Consider the following 20,219-nt stretch of genomic DNA (forward strand, 5'->3'; position numbering starts at 1 on the left):
GACAGGCACACACACACACACACACACACACACATACACACAGAGACACAAACACACAAACACATATGCACACACATGGACACACACACACACACACATACACAAAGACACAGACACACACACACACACACACAAAGACATATGCACACACATGGACACACAAACAGACAGGCACACACCCACACACATACACACAGAGACACAGACACACAGACACAGACACACACAAACACATATGCACACACATGGACACACACACACACACACACACACACACACACACACACACACACACACACACACACACACACACACACACACACACACACACACACACACACGCACGCGCACACACACATGTGGTGTAAGGGGCAGGGTGCTGGGGAGGCACACTGCAGGTGTAGTGCGTTTGATCGGCACGCCCTCCCTCAGTGTCTCATTAAGGCCCCTCTATCTGGGGGCACTTCCTGAGCGAGATCACAGGCGGAGCTGTAATCCGGAACCGGGGACGGCCGCTTCCCGCCGGGACGGGGGTTTCGTTAGCCCCCACTCACAGCCTGGACCGACAGGGCTCCGCAGAGGGGGATTAGAGTGGTTCCACTCCTCCTTCTTGCGCGGGAAGCTCTTTCCGCTGGTTAGCGGAACGGAGGGACCGTCTTTGTTCTCTCCGCTGGGAGAGTCACCGCCCGCCACTTGTTTTTCACATCCCTGCTTTTCACTCCGATTCTCTCCTTTTCTTTTTTGCTACTTGTGGATAATTCTGGAATATAAGAGGGATTGACGCTATATACTGGTGCCAATTTGGAGGTGCCAGTCACAGTCTGACCCGTTATACGTACGACACAGACAAACAAAAGTTTGACACATTAAACATCCTATACTGCACTATATGTTGTAAATGTCATTGGGTTTCATGGAAATCTAACAGTGCTAACAAGAATGATGCCCTGCTAAGCAGAAATATTGCTGCATCTTTGACTGAATCTTTGCATTGGGAACGGTGACTCATTAACACTGCTCTATCAAGCAGGGTGAAATGACACTGTTTTTTTTACTAAAATAACAAAAGCTGGCAGTCTGAAATTATCCATAGTCAGACAGCATTGTGTTGATGCAGTTCTGTGAAACGCATACCCACTCCGGGCCTCTACTGAGACTCTTCCTTTAGAAACGACACTAGCCGCAGGGTGAAACCGAACCTCACTGCAGAAACAGACATTTACAACAAGCCCCATCAGCGTCACGGACACGACGCCTCGCAAACGTGACAGACGTCACCAGAGCTCGGTGTCGTTCTTTGTCAAACGCGCTAAACGGCTCTGACAACCCTGTATCATCCTGCACAGGGTTTGTATGCTGCTGATATTCTGAAAGGTGGGTTCCTAAGCATCGCAGATACGAATCACAGTAACTGAACGTGTCTGCTTTGCTCTAGGCAAGAAGACTCTACCCCACAGCAGATAAAGGAAACTGATAAGGACAATGACATTCTGAGCTCGAAGATTATGCAACAGAGTTACATTTCTAAAGGGTGTTAAGAGGCTTAAAGGATGAGATCTTGTTCAGATGTTGGAAAGAAATAAAGGCTTATCAAATGCTTTGAAAGATCGTGGATTAGCCTCACTGTGAAAGATTAGCCTGACGGATTCTATATTTTCTGATGAAACAGCAACAAGAGAGGCTCAGAGAAAAGTGAAATTCTCATGCTGCGCCGAGACCTGCGCTGACCCAGTGCTACAGTGGGGAGAGGGACGGAGGAACATCTTACATAACGTACTGCATCATGTAACATTAAAAACTCAGCCAGCAATCGGCACTGATGTTCACAAGGAACGCGAGATTCCTCACACAATCACAGTACCGATGTACTGTTTGGTTGCTGTCCTCTGTTTTGCCTTTTTACTTAACTAAGATGAAGAAGAAAAGCCGTCTAGCAGATGTTCTTATTAGGGGTGGGAAAAAAAATCGGTTCATGATGTATCGCGATTTTTTATAGCACGATACTAAATATTGATACTTCTTCCCAGAATACTTTCTGTGACGTCATATGCGTAATAGTGGCACTGCACTGCTGTATTGCTTTCACTGACAAATGTGAGCCCAGAGTGGCCGAGAATTCCACCAGGCCTGTAGAGGGCGCTTCTAAACGCTTGGGCTGCTGAATACTGTGACACGAATAAAAATAGTGCCAGAAAGATCGCAATAATCAATACTATCGAATCACAATACTTGTAGAATCGCAATATATCGGAATAGCAATACGAATCAAATTGGCACCAAAGTAGCGTGATAATATCGTATCGTGACAAAAGCATATCGTCCCAGCCCTAGTTCTTATCCAGAGCAACATTCACAGCTTATTTTTGACAGTGTTATCCATTTACACAACTGGATATTTATTAGGGGCATTTTGGGTTAAGCACCTTGCCCAAGGGTACAACAGTAGTGTCCCATCTGGGGATTGGACTGGCAACATTTGGGCTCTGAGCCCTACTGAGCCACCAAACCACAGTGCCTCCCATCTCATTCATCTCTATGAAACGAGTGAATAAGATTTCATGTTTATTCACATGTGCACAGTTCCCATCTTGCAGTATTTATGTCCACAGCGAACAGAGCTGTAGGAGTGATCTTTTGTAACTGAATGGTCCATTTTTAATTAGACTCCATGCAAGCGGAACACTGCTGACATGACTCCCAGGTATCCCGGCGGCCCATTATAATGCAGATCACCCCTCTCTCAAACCAAACTGAGACAAGCGATAGCCGCACTGCACTCCCACAATACAATTACAATACATTACATCACATTACATTGCATTGTTGTCATTTAGCAGATGTTCTTATCCAGGGCAACTTATACGTAGGTTACAGTTTTTACATGTTATCCATGCATACAGCTGGATATTTACTGAGGCAGTTCTGGGTTAAATACCTTGTCCAGGAGTACAGTAGCAGTGCCCCAGTGGGGAATTGAACCAGCAACCTTTTGGGGACAAGCCCTGCTCCCTAACACTTTGCTAACTACCACAATAAAGCAGAAAACACCAGGTGAACAGACAGAAATCACACCTGGCTGGGTGATGTCACCGCTGGGGTGATGTCCTGTGGTATCAGCAGCTTTAGTGTAGTGAATACCACTGGCTGAAATGGAATGCAACTGTTTTTCTTCCACCCTGCAAAAGCTGCTCATTAGCTGGGAAGGTATGTTAGAAACCCTACCTTTTTAACACTCTTCGGAAAGACCTATACTGGATTTCAGATGTTGTTGAGCAATATATATGCCTTTCCTTGTCCACAATCTGTTGAATGCAGGCCTTTATCTGGAAAGGACACTCTTCCCACGGAGCCAACCCCACCCACAGAGACAGTGCAGTGTGCCCACACAGAAGAACAGACATGCAGGATGGTATACCAGCTCTCACTGTACCAAACTGAGAATAACCTCCTACACAGAGCTGTGGGATGGTAAACCAGGTCTGACTCTACCACACAGAGAATAACCTCATATACAGTACTACAGTATAATATACCAGGTCTGACACTACCACGCTGAGAATAACATCATATACAGAACTATAGGATCGTACACCAGGTCTGACTCTACCACACTGAGAATGACCTCATATACAGTACTACAGTATAATATACCAGGTCTGACACTACCACACTGAGAATAACCACCTACACAGAGCTGTAGGATGGTAAACCAGGTCTGACTCTACCACACTGACTATGGCCTCATACACAGTACTATAGGATAGTATACCAGGTCTTACTTAACTACACTAAAGATAACCTCATGCACAGAGCTGCTGAAAGCCAGGCCTGACACAGCTTCTGCACAGCAACACTTCACATGTCTGCTCTGTAACAGAGTGGTGTCCTTACACCCTCCTGCTCCAGCCTACTTCCACTCCACCTGACTCTCGCACTGATTCTTTCTGTGTCTGCTGGGTTTCCCTAAACCACATCAAAAAAGTCAGATACTTGACTGAAAGGAAGATCTACAGACAGGACCCATGAATTTGCATATATTAGGGGGATCAGCACACACATGCCTGTGTTCCAATGCCGTTTACAAGACCAGACATCAAACCTCCTCTGTTGGTGAACTATTTTCATACGGCAAGGCAGATTTACCTACATGTTGATACCAGTATGTTTACTAAGCCGCGAGACATCGAGTACAGTTTCCAGAGCCTTCAGCCAACGCTGCAGTACCAGCCAACTCTCTGAACATGAGGCCAACGCACCAGTTTGCAAACAAATAATTCTCATTATTACACAAACGGAAAGGCTGTGTTGTAAAAACTGCTTTTCTTTCAAAAAGCACAGTGAGAGCTCAAACAGGCAGCCTTATTTGCGGATTTGCAGTTGCTGACTCAGTCGCTGTTTCCCATGGTATTTCTGGCCCTGACACACCTTGAATGAGGAGGTGGGGGGGCTCCACAATGAGAACTAAATCTAGCGCTGTCGTGACCGGAGCCCTGGGGAGCATGTCGACCATCGCTGCGGCGACCGTCGCCACGCTGCCACAATGGCCGCTTGTTCGAGGGGGCGCGTGACAAAAGGGAAGACGGACGTGGCCGACCTGACTGACAGAGACGGCTCCTTTCATCCCCACCACCGCCTCAGTGTCAGTCAGGGCCCTGATTGGTTGGGGGCCTGGCCTTGCTCTTCAGAGTGCGCTCGGTAAACAAAGGTATGGAAATGGGAGGCCTGCCAATGACATCATGCACGCATATGCAAAACAGGACCGCTGCAACGGAGAGGGCTGAAGCCCTCACGCTGGGATAGCACCCTTAGTGATGGACGCTCCATCACTGAGTGAGTTACTGCATTAGAGACACTATATACTATACCTTCATTGGAGCCACCAGCACAAATGATGCGTGGCACGTCTGCTCAGTGTATGTACATGAAAGAGGGCACCTCAGACAGGTACAACTCTGGTCAACCAGTTTCTAGCTGATTCTGGGTTGCTAATAGTCACTTATACTGCTTGGACCAAAAAAGAACATGCATTTAATTCTTAACTGGAATTTATGTCCTGAAAGACTACTCTCACCATTTCTATTGTATTCCACATATTCTGTTCAAACACTGCTCTCAGCTCAGTGCTAGATGCGTAATTGGAACAGACAAGACAGAGGAGAGTGTTTAACCACCAGAAATATCTGAGATGAAATCTTCATCAGCGATGAGGATAACCAGATTCCTGCTACTGTACGTGAAATTAGTCACATTAGATGGCTTTAAACTATAGTGTCAGTGCGCTTTTTCCTTTGCTGGTGCTAATAAATGATCTAACCTAATTATGTCCCACTCCAGCTGGCTGACAGGGTTGTGAATGACCTACATCCAGTTTCCAGCAGGAGGGGAGAGGGTGCACACTGTACATCACAGGGAACCCACCACCGTTCTCTGACACAGTTCAATACTTTTCCTTTGCATTATCATCCAGTGTATTTATCCAAATAGGGCCGAGTAGATTATTTCAAAGAGTTTGAAGATTTAACACTGGAAAAGTGTTCAGCCGTAAACACTTCACCAGGAACACACCAGCTGGCTGGCCCCTGAAATGCTCGGTATGTCCGCCTCAACACTTTCCCTGGGTTTAATTCTTTAATTGTAACAGGCTGTCTCACAAACTGCCTCCTCCATATGTCTGTCCTTACAGGCCACGCCCCCTGAGAAACACGCACCCCCCAGGGTCCTGTTTCTATGGCTCCCTGCCCCCCCAGCGAGCGAATGTGCGCACACGCACGGGAGGCACGAGGCATGAGGCCGTATGCGAGCAGGCCTGGCACGCCCTCCCGGTGCAGGCACGCACCGCGGGACCACGGCAAAATGTCACAGAATATCGCTGAAGAGAGGGGCGCGCTCTTCCACAGTTCTCACATTACCCCCCCTGCCCCCGGGCAATGCTCCTCGAAATATCCATTTCCTATTCAGTCTGGCTCGACGGTTGCAAACTGGCACGGCTTCATCTCGCAGCCGGCTTCCCGCTGTACCACCAGCGACACTCTACACCATTCAGCTGAATAAATGAAATAAAAAAAAAAAACAAAGCATTGGCCTGATATATTCCATTACATCCCTTTTCCCCAAATTCCGTGCTGAGAATGCGGCTAATTGGCTTTGGCAATTTTAATTGCTGAAGGGAGTCTATAAATAATGGGCCGAAGCTAAGCGGAGCTTGGCCCTCCCCGTAGCGCAACGGGCTGGAGCTTTCCACTCACACACAGCACCAAACCAGACAGTTTACTTTCAATCAACTTTAGGTCAGATGCGCTCATTAAAACACTCAAAGAAGAGCACGCTGAGGGGCACTGTGGTCATTCTTTAACTCCATTACCTTACTGGAGTTCAAAATAAATTACAAATTTTCTGTGGGAAAAAATAAGACAGTTACAGTTACACTGTGAAAGATTCAAAAGCAAAGCACTCACTGTTCTTTTGAATAACAGCAGAATTCATTGAAAAGATACAATTGAACAGACACGGCTAACAGAGTTTAAAGGTCAGCTCATTCTCCTACGACGCGAATGAGGGATATATAGGTATGCCATCGCCAGCTGCACTCCTGAGACACAAACATATAATACTTAAACATATCCACAGAGCTTTTCCTGCTGACAGATTTGAGATGGGGACACATAATACAAATGTGGACACAAGGAAGCAAAACACAAGGAAGATCGCAAATAAATCTCAGATAATCACCTATGCAAACTAACATTCCTCACACTTCCACACAGTGAACAGCGGGTGGAAGTCAGGCCTCCCACATCTGACTGGCCTCCCACATCTGGGGTTTCTGACATCTTTGTCATTGAAGCCAAACACTGCACCACGTGCCATACTGCAACTACAATGCCAACACATATAAGGGTTAATGATTCAGGCTTGCCTCTCGGTGCTCTAAAATACAAAATAACATACTGGCTTTGGTATTTCACAATGGCGATTGGTTCAATGTTTGGTATGAAGGTGTGGAAAAGGTTCTACAGCAGGAGAACTGAATCCTGCCCTTATTTGCTGTAGTTGACATATTGTGACATATAATGTTGTCTACTGATACATACATTTTACTTTAAAAAGCTTGTTACAGAGGTCATTCATGCAAAAAAAAAGCAAAAATGTCTTATTCAGTGCATGTGTACTGTCTCATCTTCTCTCGCACTTTAGAGAATGAGAAAAATGAGTAAAAATCCAGCTCTTGACTAAAAATCTAGACTGATTTTCATCAGAATCGTGCAGATGAATACATCAAAGAGAAGTAGGGTGAGGACTTCCTTGTTTTTTAGATTGAACTTCAAGCTGCTGCATAATACTGCTTTAAAATATTTACAGTACTAATCCTCATTGGTCTCCACCATTGTAAAACACAAAGCACCCTGCCATTTAACAAAATACCAACATGACTGCCTTCATAAGCCATATGCAAACAAAAAATAAAACGAAAAAGATGATTGCAAGGTGTGGCTGTTACTAAAATTAATGTAAAATGTTATTCAGGTAATATTGTTCAAAGTTAGTTGGAAAACAGACTGAAAAAGCCATTAATCTATTATAATTAAAAGAATCAATTTTTTTTCTAAAACTTTGCTCAAATGTGCTTATCACCTGCCTCTCCCCTAATTAGATATTACAATGCTGTGTGGCCTCAAGCTTTGTCTGAATTTGAATGGATCTCATCAATTAGAAACAGCACTGTTATGCTTTTTAGTTCACTTGTCAATTCAAACAAAGCGAGAACGTTTCTGGTGCAAGAAGCTCTATGAACTGAAGCTGTAATAAGTAATGACAATGTGCGGCCATATTTGCCCCTGGCGATGGCAGAATTCTGTGAGCAAGGCAAGGTTCCATTTGAAATGTCATATGAAAAAGGCCTATCCTTTTGGAATGAAACCAACGCAACAAATAAATACTTATTTTCATTATAATCAGCAGCCCAGGCAACAGGAAGCCGAAGGACACCAGCATTCCCTATATTCTTTTCCAAGAATAGCCGAGATAAATTCGATTCCTAATCCAAATATTCAGCATCCTCCAAAGTGAACTAATATATGTATAACACTCTTCTAACTAACATGCACAGATCAATATGCCAATCTCCCTGCTATGAAAATGTGCTAACTGGCCTTAGTAGCTACAGCTATGTGAGCTAAGCTGAGCCAGTTGAGACCGTAAACAGACGGTCCATCCATAGACCACATGCCAGCTCCGGTCTCCACGGCGTGGAAGGAGAGACACCCCATATGGCGTGTGCCAGGCATGTTGCTGCATTGCCACCCCGTCTTTACGGCCAAGACTCGTTCAAGTGCGAAGTGATCGCATCACTGAGGCTCTGCTCTCCCAGCAATGTCCCCCGTCTGCCACCTCCGCATGGCGGTCACACCACGGTCTGACCCCCATCTATGACGTGCCATCACAGGGGACCGGTGTGTCCCTGAACGGGGAGCTCGTCAGCATCACAAATGGCACCTGCTGATTTCAGACTGCTAATAATTTCGCTCACATGAAGGAAAAACATCTGCATCCTTTTCTCGGAACTTTATAACTAAATGGATGTGGAAATCTTTTGACTGGGAGTCTAAACAAGGTTCAACAAGTCATAGTGTTTGTACAGTATGCATTACTAAAGGACCTTCATTTTTCATATGGCAGTCTTTAAAGGGAATTCTGGTGCATGTTGTGAATGTGTGCATTTCACCGGTTGCCACATAAGATCCCTCAATTTTCTGATTTCCTACAAAGCTGTGCGTGATTATGGCAGCCTGTGTTGTCCTTGATCCTGCCAGTCTCCACAATGCTTTCGTTCAGAACCAGACCATATGCCTCGAGTTCACTAAATCCCAATTCTTACTCAATAAGCTCCAATTCCTCTTACACAAGTCTGTTGCACAAAACGACAGACCTGGCAGCTTATGAAACCAAGAACTCTTGGTCTCAGGTTCCTTCAGAGATACTGGGGTGATTACCACTGACCAGTATCTAGCCATATTTTTCGTCACTTGCCAAAACCTTACTAGCAAGCAATTAATAACATATACCTAATCCTGCTACAGACAGAGACAACGCCAACATGATGCCACCAAAGATGTTCTCAGCAATGAAGTAACTATTCAGAGGAATTGTGTTTGTAAATGACATAGTCAACCATAAATGACAAAGTAACACCGTTCAGAATGTCCAGGAAGACAACACCAGTTACTCTCAGTTAATTTCCCTCCATGAATAAGCAGCATACTGTGCCATCTGTTACCTTGAGAATACACTGTACCATCATTACCTTCATTTACTGCTGTTTTCATGTTGTGTTGAAACTTTTCCCCCCAACCACGATTAGCCGCTAACCCATGAAACAAACATGAATATTATGGATTACAATAATCAATTAAATAATGAGCAATACATCAAATCAATCTAGTGTTTGTATTAATAATTAATGTGAGAAATTAATAAGTCTGGAAACAGCACAAGTATATTATTGTGCTTCCCATAAAAAAGAAGAGTATTTATTGAATCTTATTACAGAACCGTGTTAAATACCCGAGCTAAACATGTGTAGGGAAAGTTCACCAGTGGACTAACAATACAACAAGACCAACTTCAGCTGGAATGGTTTGCCTGAGGAGCCCTGTGTCAGTTAGGTAATTCATCTCGTAATTCATCCCCCACAGTGAAGGGTATGGGACGGCCTCGAATCCGGCCTGACACCGGAGCTGAGTGCTCACTCATCAGTCGCCAAGGGAACCGCGGTGCCTCTGGGATTCGCTTCCGGTTTGTTTGAATAAGCAGCGGTAAAAAGAAAGAAAGAGCCTTCAAGGGGTGGCTGCTCACCCCGCTGGGAGTCACCCCGCGAGACCCGGCCGGGTCTGACGGGAACTTCCCCGCTGATGTCACGGCCGCCACCCTCCCGCATTATGCAGGCCGGGGGCACCTTGTCACACGCAGCTGTCACGAAAGGGCCACAGGTACAAACCGCCCAACTGGAAAACAGTGAACACAAAACAACACTGGAAATGGCTCCTGGTGGACGTGTTTTAGGGACCTGTTAAGGCCATGTGAAAAACACATGCAAATATATTATACCAAATGAATTAAAATCTATTTTACACATGCACTTTCATAAGCTCGTTTTCTTTATTCATATTAATGTTTCGTTTTTAAACTCTTAGTTACATTACATGGCTCACTCCTACTGACCAAAGTGGAATATAACTAACCAAAACAGAAATTGTTAGGGGTGGGAATTAATTGCACAACTGAAGGTTCTGATGGAATGCAAACCAGCACCATCCACAGTATAAGGACCACCTCTGGTGCAAAATCAAACAAGACAGGAGGAGGATGAGAAGACCAGACTGAGGATAATGTTCACAGGTTGTTTCACACTTCTGCTCTGTGTAATCCCTTGCCTAACACTAAGACAATTCTTTAGTTTTGGTAATATTATCTGACAACCTATCTGATCCTTTTTATTACTATGTTCATTACAGCAATGCCCACACAGACACACACACACACACACACACACACACACACACACACAACAAGGGAAGCACAACTCCAAGGGTATAAAGCTATGCCAATATCCCTCTCATTCTTGGTCAATTTCACACACTGATGAAGGGGTGTAAAACCATCAACAGCACCATACAACCAGACCAGTAACATACTCACACAAAGTATAAAAACTGTAGGCTGTAAAGTGGTAAAAAGCCACTTCATTGATCATGTGACAGGTTTAGCTGTTCCACTGAGATGTAGAACAAAGAGGCCTTTGCTTAAATGAGTATGTTAATGCAATGAAATCTGCCCAGTCAGAGAAGGGAACAAATCACCTTATCACCTCTGTCTGGTTTTCTGTATTGGTTGTCTAGGCCATTAAGCAAAAGACAAATTTGCCAAAAAATCTAAAACCTGCTATTGTTTCTTCAATTTACTGTATTAATAAGCTTTCCATTCATTTTAATAATTTGTTTTAGGAACCAGGGCTGATTTGAAATCTTTCTGTGGTTACATAACCTGCTTCAATCCATTTCACAGAATCCTAAAAATCCCAGGATCCACCCCCCCCCCCCCCCCCTTATTTCTGCAATAAAAATCCCATTGTTATTACGCATTATTTCAAAAAGAGCTGTTGATATCCCCATTGTTATTACACATTATTTCAAAAAGAGCTGTTGATATCTTTATCGCTTAATCCGATGATAGAAACACCAAACATTTTACTAGTTTATTTATGTAATGTACCATTGCACACTTTATGCCTTTGAAGTTATTCACGCTCTGTCTGCTATACCTCTGCTAACATGTTGGCGTGGCACGACCAGGTGCAGAGTGTATTCAGGAAACTGACAGGAACAAAGTTAGCTGGAGTGCAGTTGGTTTCAACAAAAAATACTGATGTTTCCTCAAAATTTAAGTTAGATGGCTTGCAATGACTGCCATGTGAAATGGCTGAAAACAAATACAGGCCAAATTCTACTTAGAATTTCTACTAATTCTAAATCTACATTTAGCTTTCTTGTGTAACACACATACACACAGCCTATTGTATTCATAGCCTACATTTTTAGGCCACTGCCTTCTAAGGGGACGGGGTTCAGAAAAATGTAACCTACTTGAGAACAGAGAAGAACAGAGCTCTGTCACAAGCTTATTGTACAGTAAACAGCACAGTATAACAGCATGAATTACAACTGCAGAATACAAAATACAACACCAGAGTGCTCACACTGAAGCTTGAAACATTTAAAGGGGTGACAATTTATTATTCACAAAGGACATTATAAATTTCACAGCTACATTATCTACCCCGTCTGCTTCCAACACACAGCAGTGCAGACAACAAAAGCCATGAGACATTGATATTGATATTTTAGTGCAGAGTTCCTACCATTTTATTCAGAGGCAGAAAGTACAGAACAAACAGAACTAAATTCAAAGTAATTCACTTTCCAGAGACCAAAGGACCAAGAGATTCACATACAGTCAACAGAAATGTCTGTCACAAACAAATGTATTTGTACAATAAAATATTAACATATAAATGACTGCAGATATAAAGTTAAAACTATATGAAGGCTGTAAAAACTCTGAAAAGTGATACTTTGAATTGAATAAATGATCACAAACATGCTTGCCATCCTGTTATATAACACATTGATTGAACAACGAATAAAGCAAGAACGTTTAGTCAGATGCATTTTAACTGAGTAGGCTGGCCTAACCACACAAACCTGAACAAGTGTTTTCATCCACTGAGCTTTTATTTCAGTTAAAATGCCCGTCTCTTGAGGTCACAACTAATTACTCCCAGTGGAGCTAATCTGAGAGCTGAATCGCGCCTAATCACATGACGGGACGAAAAGGGAAAATGTGTGATAATTGAACAAACAAAAACAATCCGCTCTTTCAGTGCCAACCAAACGCGTAATCCTGGCTAATACCCAGAGATCCCTTGGCACTGGGGGAGGAGGGAGCCAGTTTTGGTTTCCATAGCGACAAACAGGTGGGAAGTGGAAAGAGGGAGTGAAAACAGTCTGTTTGCCGGTGAGTGGAAAACCAGTTGGGGATTCACTTCCCCCCTAGAATTTTAACAGCCTCAAGACACTTGTGTCGCCCTGAAAACAAACAAGGAAAAAACAACTCCCCGCTTGCCCTAGCATCCGTGCTGAAAACAGGACTTTGGATCATCTGAAGGTGCAAGTGTAGCTCCTCAAACGTGAACACACACTGGCAACAGGAGCTAAAGTATCCATGCACCTTGCACAGCTATGCCACCTGCTAGGTTTTCACTGAGATGATCTGGAAGAGGCCAGGTGAACAGAAGGATGGCGATGGAAGCATGGAAGCAGTCCCAAGCCTGACACTGGGCCATTCTGTGTCATGTCAGAGCAATAGAGTCCAATACCTGTTCACTCCTGTCACAGTCACACTATCACACTATCTTTGGCTAGTCAGCACTGAAAAAGCAGCATTTCCTAACTAATGCCATTGACTGAATATATAGTATTGCAACCATTATGTTTTAGGCATATTTGTCTTTGGTTCGTATGGGTAATTCAAAAGTTGTTTCCCTGATTCACTTGAAGCACTGTTTTCCAATTACAGATTACTACAGGTCCATTTGAATTAATTACAAAGCACCATGTAAAAGGTGTCAATTACGCAGAAAACATAATTTATTAAAGTATTTTCAGGGGTAATTTGTACAAATTACATTCTTACATTACACAGTAGGAGGCTTTGTGTATCACCACACCTATTTTCCTTGATTGAACTACTACCATTATCTTTTGGATGGTTTCCCACACAAATCAATCAAGTGGCTCTAATGGCCTTTGGGGTAAGAAGGGAGTCAGACATTTTCCTAGTTAGTCTTGGTTTCCATGGCAACATGGGGGGCAGTCCTCCCCCTTGACCTGACCCTGGTGCTGTTCCCCGAACTCTGCTCTTAAACGCTTAAACGCATTGAATCTAAGTCATGTCAGCATGAGAAATGGAACCGAAATTTCAAACAAACCGGGCTTGACTACACCAGGTCAATCAACCGCATTACTTTAAGGGCAGAGTCCAACAGAAACAGCGGTCCAGCCAACCAAGCAGGTGCGCCACCACTGAACGGGATAGGCATACGGCGCTTGTTCTGACTACTCTGTCGTGACTTTGCATAAAAAAAACAAATATTTCATACAACCGGTCTGGGTTCATTCACCGACTGCATTTAATGAATAATGAGAGCGTAGTGACATTCAGTTAAAGACACAGAAGCCTATTCAGTTTCACTCAGTGACGCTTGGTGTCCATTCTAATTCACTCCAATACACACGTTTGAAACCCGTTGAACGCGGCACGGCTTTGTCGCTTAGACGCTCTCAGGAGCTCAACTTTCATAAGAAAGACGTTTTTGCTTGTGTTCTCTGCAACGACACCAGTTATTAAGTTTCTTCTTTATTTTATTAAAAAACAGGAAAGCGACGCTCATTTCAACACAGAACAATGTCGCTGGAGTAATGGGTATTCCGACGCCACAGGTTGGGTCTTAAAAGTAAAGCCAGTTTATTGCAGCTTGACCGAAAGCACTTAATTACTTTCTCGGACTCCCCTTGAGAAGGCTATTGTGCCACAGTCTTCTCCTTAGAGAGTTCGTTCTGTCCTAGTCCCCGAATTACGGTTCCGAGAAAAGAGAAGTAAACGCATTTATCAGGGAAACGCAGGACCACTGTATTAAGATACGGGAAAAAACAAAGATGCTGTTTAACAGCATAGATTAACAGTACAGTACACGATAACGGTATAAGTTAACGGGGTCCACCAGCTGTCCCCATACCAACTATTCACAGTACATTCCGAGTAAACGGAACCGAACTTCAGTGCTGCAGTACCTTCCAGTCAACAACTTGCATTATTCTGCCTGTATTCAAAGTACACAATTTGCTCTTTTTCTACCGTTGGTAAACAGCCTCTACGTCGTAGCAGCGCATGCGACCACGTTGTCCACCTCACCCCTTTTGTAAAATATTTTTACATTGTGTTTGTTTGTATACATATTTGTTACTTTCCCACGCCACGGCGTTGCACTTCACGGTCTCGTTTATTCAACAGTGCAATGCAAAGACGAAAAAAAAAATCTGCAAGAAAACGTATCATTCACGATTTAATTCAAACGTTATTGGTTGCACTGTTAACGCTTTTGTGACCGCATGGTTTGTCCTGTCACAGACTGCACATTTCTGCACAGTTCAAAGCAGGCAGCTCCGTTTAGTACTGATGACCCAAATGATGTCGTACCGAGCCGTTTACGAGCGCTGTAGTAAGGAGTAGCCTATACAATAAACAAGAACATAAATAGGACGGCGGAATGGATATCCACATTAAAAGCGTAACTTACCATAAATATGAAAAAGGTATGCAAAAATAACAGGTAATCCGAATGTTTCCGCGTCAAACCGATATGAATTTAGCGCATTTCAATGTAGAAGAAGGTGCCCTGTTCTCCGGCCGCCAGCGGACACACACCTAGTGGCTGCAGCTCTGTCAAACCTGCGGGAAATGTGGAGATCTGGCAGCTGCAGGCGGAGCATCCGCGCCTGCGCAGATTCCAGGAGGGACCAGCACAGGTGACAGCGTCTTGCATATTTATCCTCTGTGAACAATGCTCTTTAAAGTCACAGCAGCTTTAAAGCCCCAAAAGGACAAATACCTTGAGAAACGTATTTCCACGGCTAATCTAATCTAATTCACATCTGGACAAATGAAATTCAGATGCACAATCACGTGATATCGTGATTGGTGATACGGTATGTAGATTTTCGCCAGTCTGAAAAAGCTGGAGGAAAGGGGAATGCTCTCCGAAATGTATCAACTGACTACCTTTGTGTAAAGCAGGTGTTGGTGACGTCACAGCAATTACCTGACAATTTATTATCAGGTTGTCAAACGTCAGAATTCAAGATTTTTCTCGTTTCTGGTCCTCATTTTAAAAAATCGCCAAAGTGTACCTTTTTATTTCCTTTTTGAAAAACCACAGGTTACACTGTCATGAGCAGACACCTGATAGGTCAGGCTCTCCTCTTCACAGGTGATAGGTTATGTAACATTATTTGCTTCATAGATGCCCTAGCTTACACTATTAAGATTCAGTATTTTGCTCAGGGGTGTAACAGTAGTGGAGACTCCTGTGATCCAAAGTTGGACTCCCCCCAGGTACAATTCAACACCGCCACGTATGTGTAATAAAATGCCTACCACAGGGAACATGCAGTACATAGATGTTTGTTTGTAAAACTCAAACTCAGGTCACACTCGTCTCCAGACAGGTGGGTTCACTGTTTAGAAGCGGTAAAGTGCAAACGTTGACCTGTGAAAAATTGTTGAGTGAAAAATTACCCCCTGAACCTCTACAACTTTGTGTTTATGGAATCAAGAAAATCTCCTGAATCTTGAAAGGATCATTTTACACCGTGTGTCATTTTTTCCCTGCCATGCACACAAAGCATGCTATGAAAAGACATTAAGAGCATTTGCGCTGTTTTTCCTACCAAATGGAGCGTGGCCATCAGAAATCTTCCTTTAATAGAGCTGCAGTGATTTTTAGAGATTTTCTTTGGCATTTTCTCACTGGGCTGTATGTTAGCTGAGCTAATTGCAGAGGCTGTTTCAGGGCACGGTGCAAGGCATCCAAATAATGGTTTTGATTCGGCATTGCATCTTAAGCCCTGGATTTCATGTGCTTTTACAGCGTGTTGTAATTGCTACTTTGTAGCACCTGCTCAGGCCAGAACAGGAGGCCCTGGCAAATCTGCCGTCACATGAAAGGAGAGTCTGCCCTGTTGTAAGATGAGGTCTTAGCGAGGTCTGCTATGCTGAATGACTGGATGGGTGTCAAAAGTGCTCAGGTTTTTCTGTTACCAAGTGGTCTGTTACAACACAGTGGCGCCTGCGAAACAAAGAGCTCCAATACAGAAGTGAAAATAAACCAATGACTGTGCATCATGTCGAGTGCGATCAGATGAAATTCAATTTGCCTGAAATGTTGTCTCCTGGTGGGGTAGGAATCTGTTCGCTGTGGTATGAAATCACACAGTGAGCATGCTGGGAGGCGAGCCATCAACCTCTGTTTACTTGGGAAGGAGGAGGCTTTCTGTGTGTGTGTGTGTGTGTGTGTGTGTGTGTGTGTATGTGTACATGTGGGCAGGGCGGACTTGGGCACACCTCTGCATGCTGGTTTTATAAACACACTGTTCACTAGACAACCATCATGTTACCAAGAACAAAGATTCATTTCAGATATCAAAGCGAAATATAAAATGAATTAAGAGCTCCTCCAATCCCCCATACTTCTGCTTCCACTCTGTCTGCCGGAGAAGACAGAGACTCCCTGAGACCACCTTAGTGCCTCTCATCACCAGCCTTCCACGACTCATGATTGAGTGATGAGCTCTCCTGTTAAGTCTCTCATCACTCACACTCGCTCCGATCACGCACGCCGCACTCCTGCAAAACATCTGCTTTGCAAAGGTCACCAGTAGAGTTCCCCTCTGCGGTCAGGGCCACCAGAAGCTGTGGACACATCGAGAGGTGAACCGCAGTTAAGCCACATGCCTCTGTCTGTTTTTAGAAAATCTGCTTTTGAGTGCCGTAGACCGTGGGTGTTGATGAAAGCATGGAAAAGCTGCAGTTGAGGGAGGTGCAACTGAGATCGGTGAGGAGCTGGCAGATGGTGTGGGTGAGGAGAGGTGACCAACGAATGTGGGGGATGTCACTGAGACCCCTTTATATGAGAGATGTATTGCTCCTCACTGTTGACAGAGGTTGGCTTGAAGGTGGCTCTTAGCAATCATTAACAGGGCAGCAGCCCTGGGAAAACCCATGCCACACACTGAATTTGTCATTAATCACCTGCCCTCTCTACCTCTTCTGATAAAGAAGGTGTGGTCTCAGAGGGCAGGATTTTGCTGAACAACCTTAACAGACAGCACTGCAGACCCGGTTTCCTCCTTTCACATTTGTTTTAAAGGAGCAGGGCACCCTGTAATCAGATGCTCACTATCTCGTGGGGCAGAGTGTTCCTAGATTTAACAGGAGGAGATTGCATCTAATGCTTTCAAAAAGGCCCGGCCTGGAACAAAACCCACTTACAACCCAGAACAATGGCGCGTGCCACCAGGGCTGCAGATGGCAAATTTAATATTTTTAATACAGACTTCCTGGAGTATCAGATCGGCAGCGATGATCGGGAGCCAGCCCTGTGCCCTCAGGAGAGAAACCACCTATCCTCCTTCTGTTGCATTCTGCTGCAGGGCTGCTATAGATGCATAAATAAAACAGCTGTGCCTTCGCTGTCACAAAAGTGGAGTGATTCATGTCATTATGACATCTTTATTGTGAATGTGAAATGAAAATATCAGCAGGGAAGGGTAGATTACATAAATTGACATATAACACCAATGATTTGTGGTATACAGTAAACAGATTACTTGAGCAAATGATTCAGTAGAAAATATTTAGATTCATACACAGATGAGGAATCCAAATTATTTGTGTAAATTTTACAGTACAAAAATTACTAGCAGACAAGACTATCATATGTGTAGTGTACAATTGCAGAAACAGGAGATATCAGCTAAATAATGAGACAATTCCCAAAAATGTGTAAAGACACAGTAAAAATATATGGATACCATAAATGTTGGTCTCATATCTGAGCAGCTAAAGGAACTGTAATGGTAAGAGTTGATCCACAGATACCCAGTCTACGATTTGATTAGATATCTGAAATAAGCCTTTGTCTTGTCACCTGATGGTTGCCTAGTGAACTGCGTGTTTATAAAACTCTTTGGGAGGGAGGAGGGAATTGCATCTAACAGGACACAATAATAGATTACTATGCAATGTTGAGCAAACAACCAGTGCTTATTCTGCGTGTGTCATTATTGTTCATTTCAACATGTGCTGCTGTGTCACTGTTGTTTATTTCACCATTACAAGTTCTTGTCTCAGCTGCTTCTAGCACCAAACTATGTGCACCGAAAAGCCAAAATCTGTTTTCATGTATGGTACGTAATCGTAGTTGGGCTAATGCTTACCTGATGTCAATGTTTCATGAAACCTCCACCTATTTATCTTCCCATATAACCTTCTGCTGAGATAGTCGAAGGCACCAATGTCCCCTTAGTATGTTTCTGAGTCCAAACGGTCAGACAAAATGCCTGAGCACAGGTGTCGCAATAATAATTGTTCAGATATGTTTATCTGAAAATCAAACATAGCTGTATAGAGTATATTAACATCACAACAGAGTTCTTTCCTCTCCTCTTGGAGAATATTCATCAAAGACATTGAGAAGCTTGATTTGATCTCTAAGTATTACCTTTAATTAGCATGTTTTATGATCGCATAGGCACACTCAACCAGAAGTGTCATCAGAAAAGGCTGGCGTGCTCATGAAAATTCAGGAAATTACAAATATTTACATTTATACTGATCTGTAACTGTAACACAAGGTAAATTCACACACATTACTCCAACACGTAGCTTTGAGTGACACACAACTTACAACACAAGAGAAGTGGATTTGGATCATAAAACAAATTTGCAACAGATTCACTAGATTTGGATAATGTACTAGATAAAAGTGTATGTCTGTTCCTGCATTAAGTTTGTTATGAAGGGGAATTATTTGAAACCGAGTCCAGCTGTTGAGAGTAGCACTAGCCTTTATTTGGTGCATTGACTACTCTTCAAAAGCACCCAGTTCACAATAACACCCAGGAAAATGGTTTGATTGCAGGTTCATATATCCACTTCATATTCTTGATTTGGTATATCCAGCTAAGAACTTCCTTGAGGGCCCTTTCCAAAGTCTTATTGAATGAGACATACAGTAGATGTTGAATGGGGTGGCAGTGTACTGTAGAGGTTAAAAGGCACAGTTTGTTCCCTGAGTTTTCAGGTGTAATTTCCTGCTGTGGCATTGTGATTGGGCTCATGAGCAAAGATTATCCTATCCAAATCGTTTACACGACTTTCAAGCTCTATTAACTGAAATCTAGGTATAGTAGATTATCCCAAATAGGGATGTTTTCTATGCAAAGCAATACAAGTGATAATTGTACAGTGTTCTACATGAGGTACCTTTGGCATTGAGACAATAATCTGATGTAATAGTGAACACTGTGTATGTGTCATTTCAATACAAGGCTGAGGTGAGGGCACACGTCTGAAAAAGTTACATTAAGACCAGTTCTTCAGTTTGAAACATTTTACAAGTTGACCAACTCCTGGAGAACATGGGACTTGATCTGTTGAAGGCAATTTAATATTCACTTCTAATGCCCTTAATGTGTGTGGTCTTAGCAGCTCATAAAACACTGTAAATCTCCCTTGCATTCTAAGAACTGCACCCATTCAACAATTACAATGAGAAAACAGAAGAGAAAAAGACACTCTTCACCAGAGGGTCAAACCTCTTTTCAAACAGGGCAATAACCGCACAGTGTGAAACAGAATCAGGTGTTTAAAGGGGAATGACGTTCACAAAGGGGATTTCAGAGCGTAATGACTGCTACTGAGAATTCTGAGTACGGCCCTGCTGCTCTGGACTTGGACACACCCAGGTCAGGTGGTGAGGTGATGTGTTTAGCGTTCCCCTAGCTGGGGAAAAGTGTCTCTCCAGGGCATTTTCTACGTAAGCATGG

At 43.5% G+C, this 20,219-nt stretch overlaps 1 protein-coding gene across 1 annotated transcript in view; it reads right to left on the bottom strand.

Moving 5' to 3' along the window:
• Nucleotides 1–15,127, bottom strand: part of LOC118793481 (FH2 domain-containing protein 1-like) — a 33,974-nt gene extending 18,847 nt beyond the window's left edge. The window contains exon 1 of the mRNA XM_036551691.1: nucleotides 14,912–15,127. The gene's annotated coding sequence lies outside the window, so the exon portion shown is untranslated. The remainder of the gene's footprint in view (nucleotides 1–14,911) is intronic.
• Between the last annotated feature and the right edge of the window lie 5,092 nt (nucleotides 15,128–20,219).

The sequence above is a fragment of the Megalops cyprinoides genome, chromosome 18 (assembly GCF_013368585.1).
Source record: "Megalops cyprinoides isolate fMegCyp1 chromosome 18, fMegCyp1.pri, whole genome shotgun sequence".
Taxonomy (NCBI): Eukaryota; Metazoa; Chordata; class Actinopteri; order Elopiformes; family Megalopidae; genus Megalops; species Megalops cyprinoides.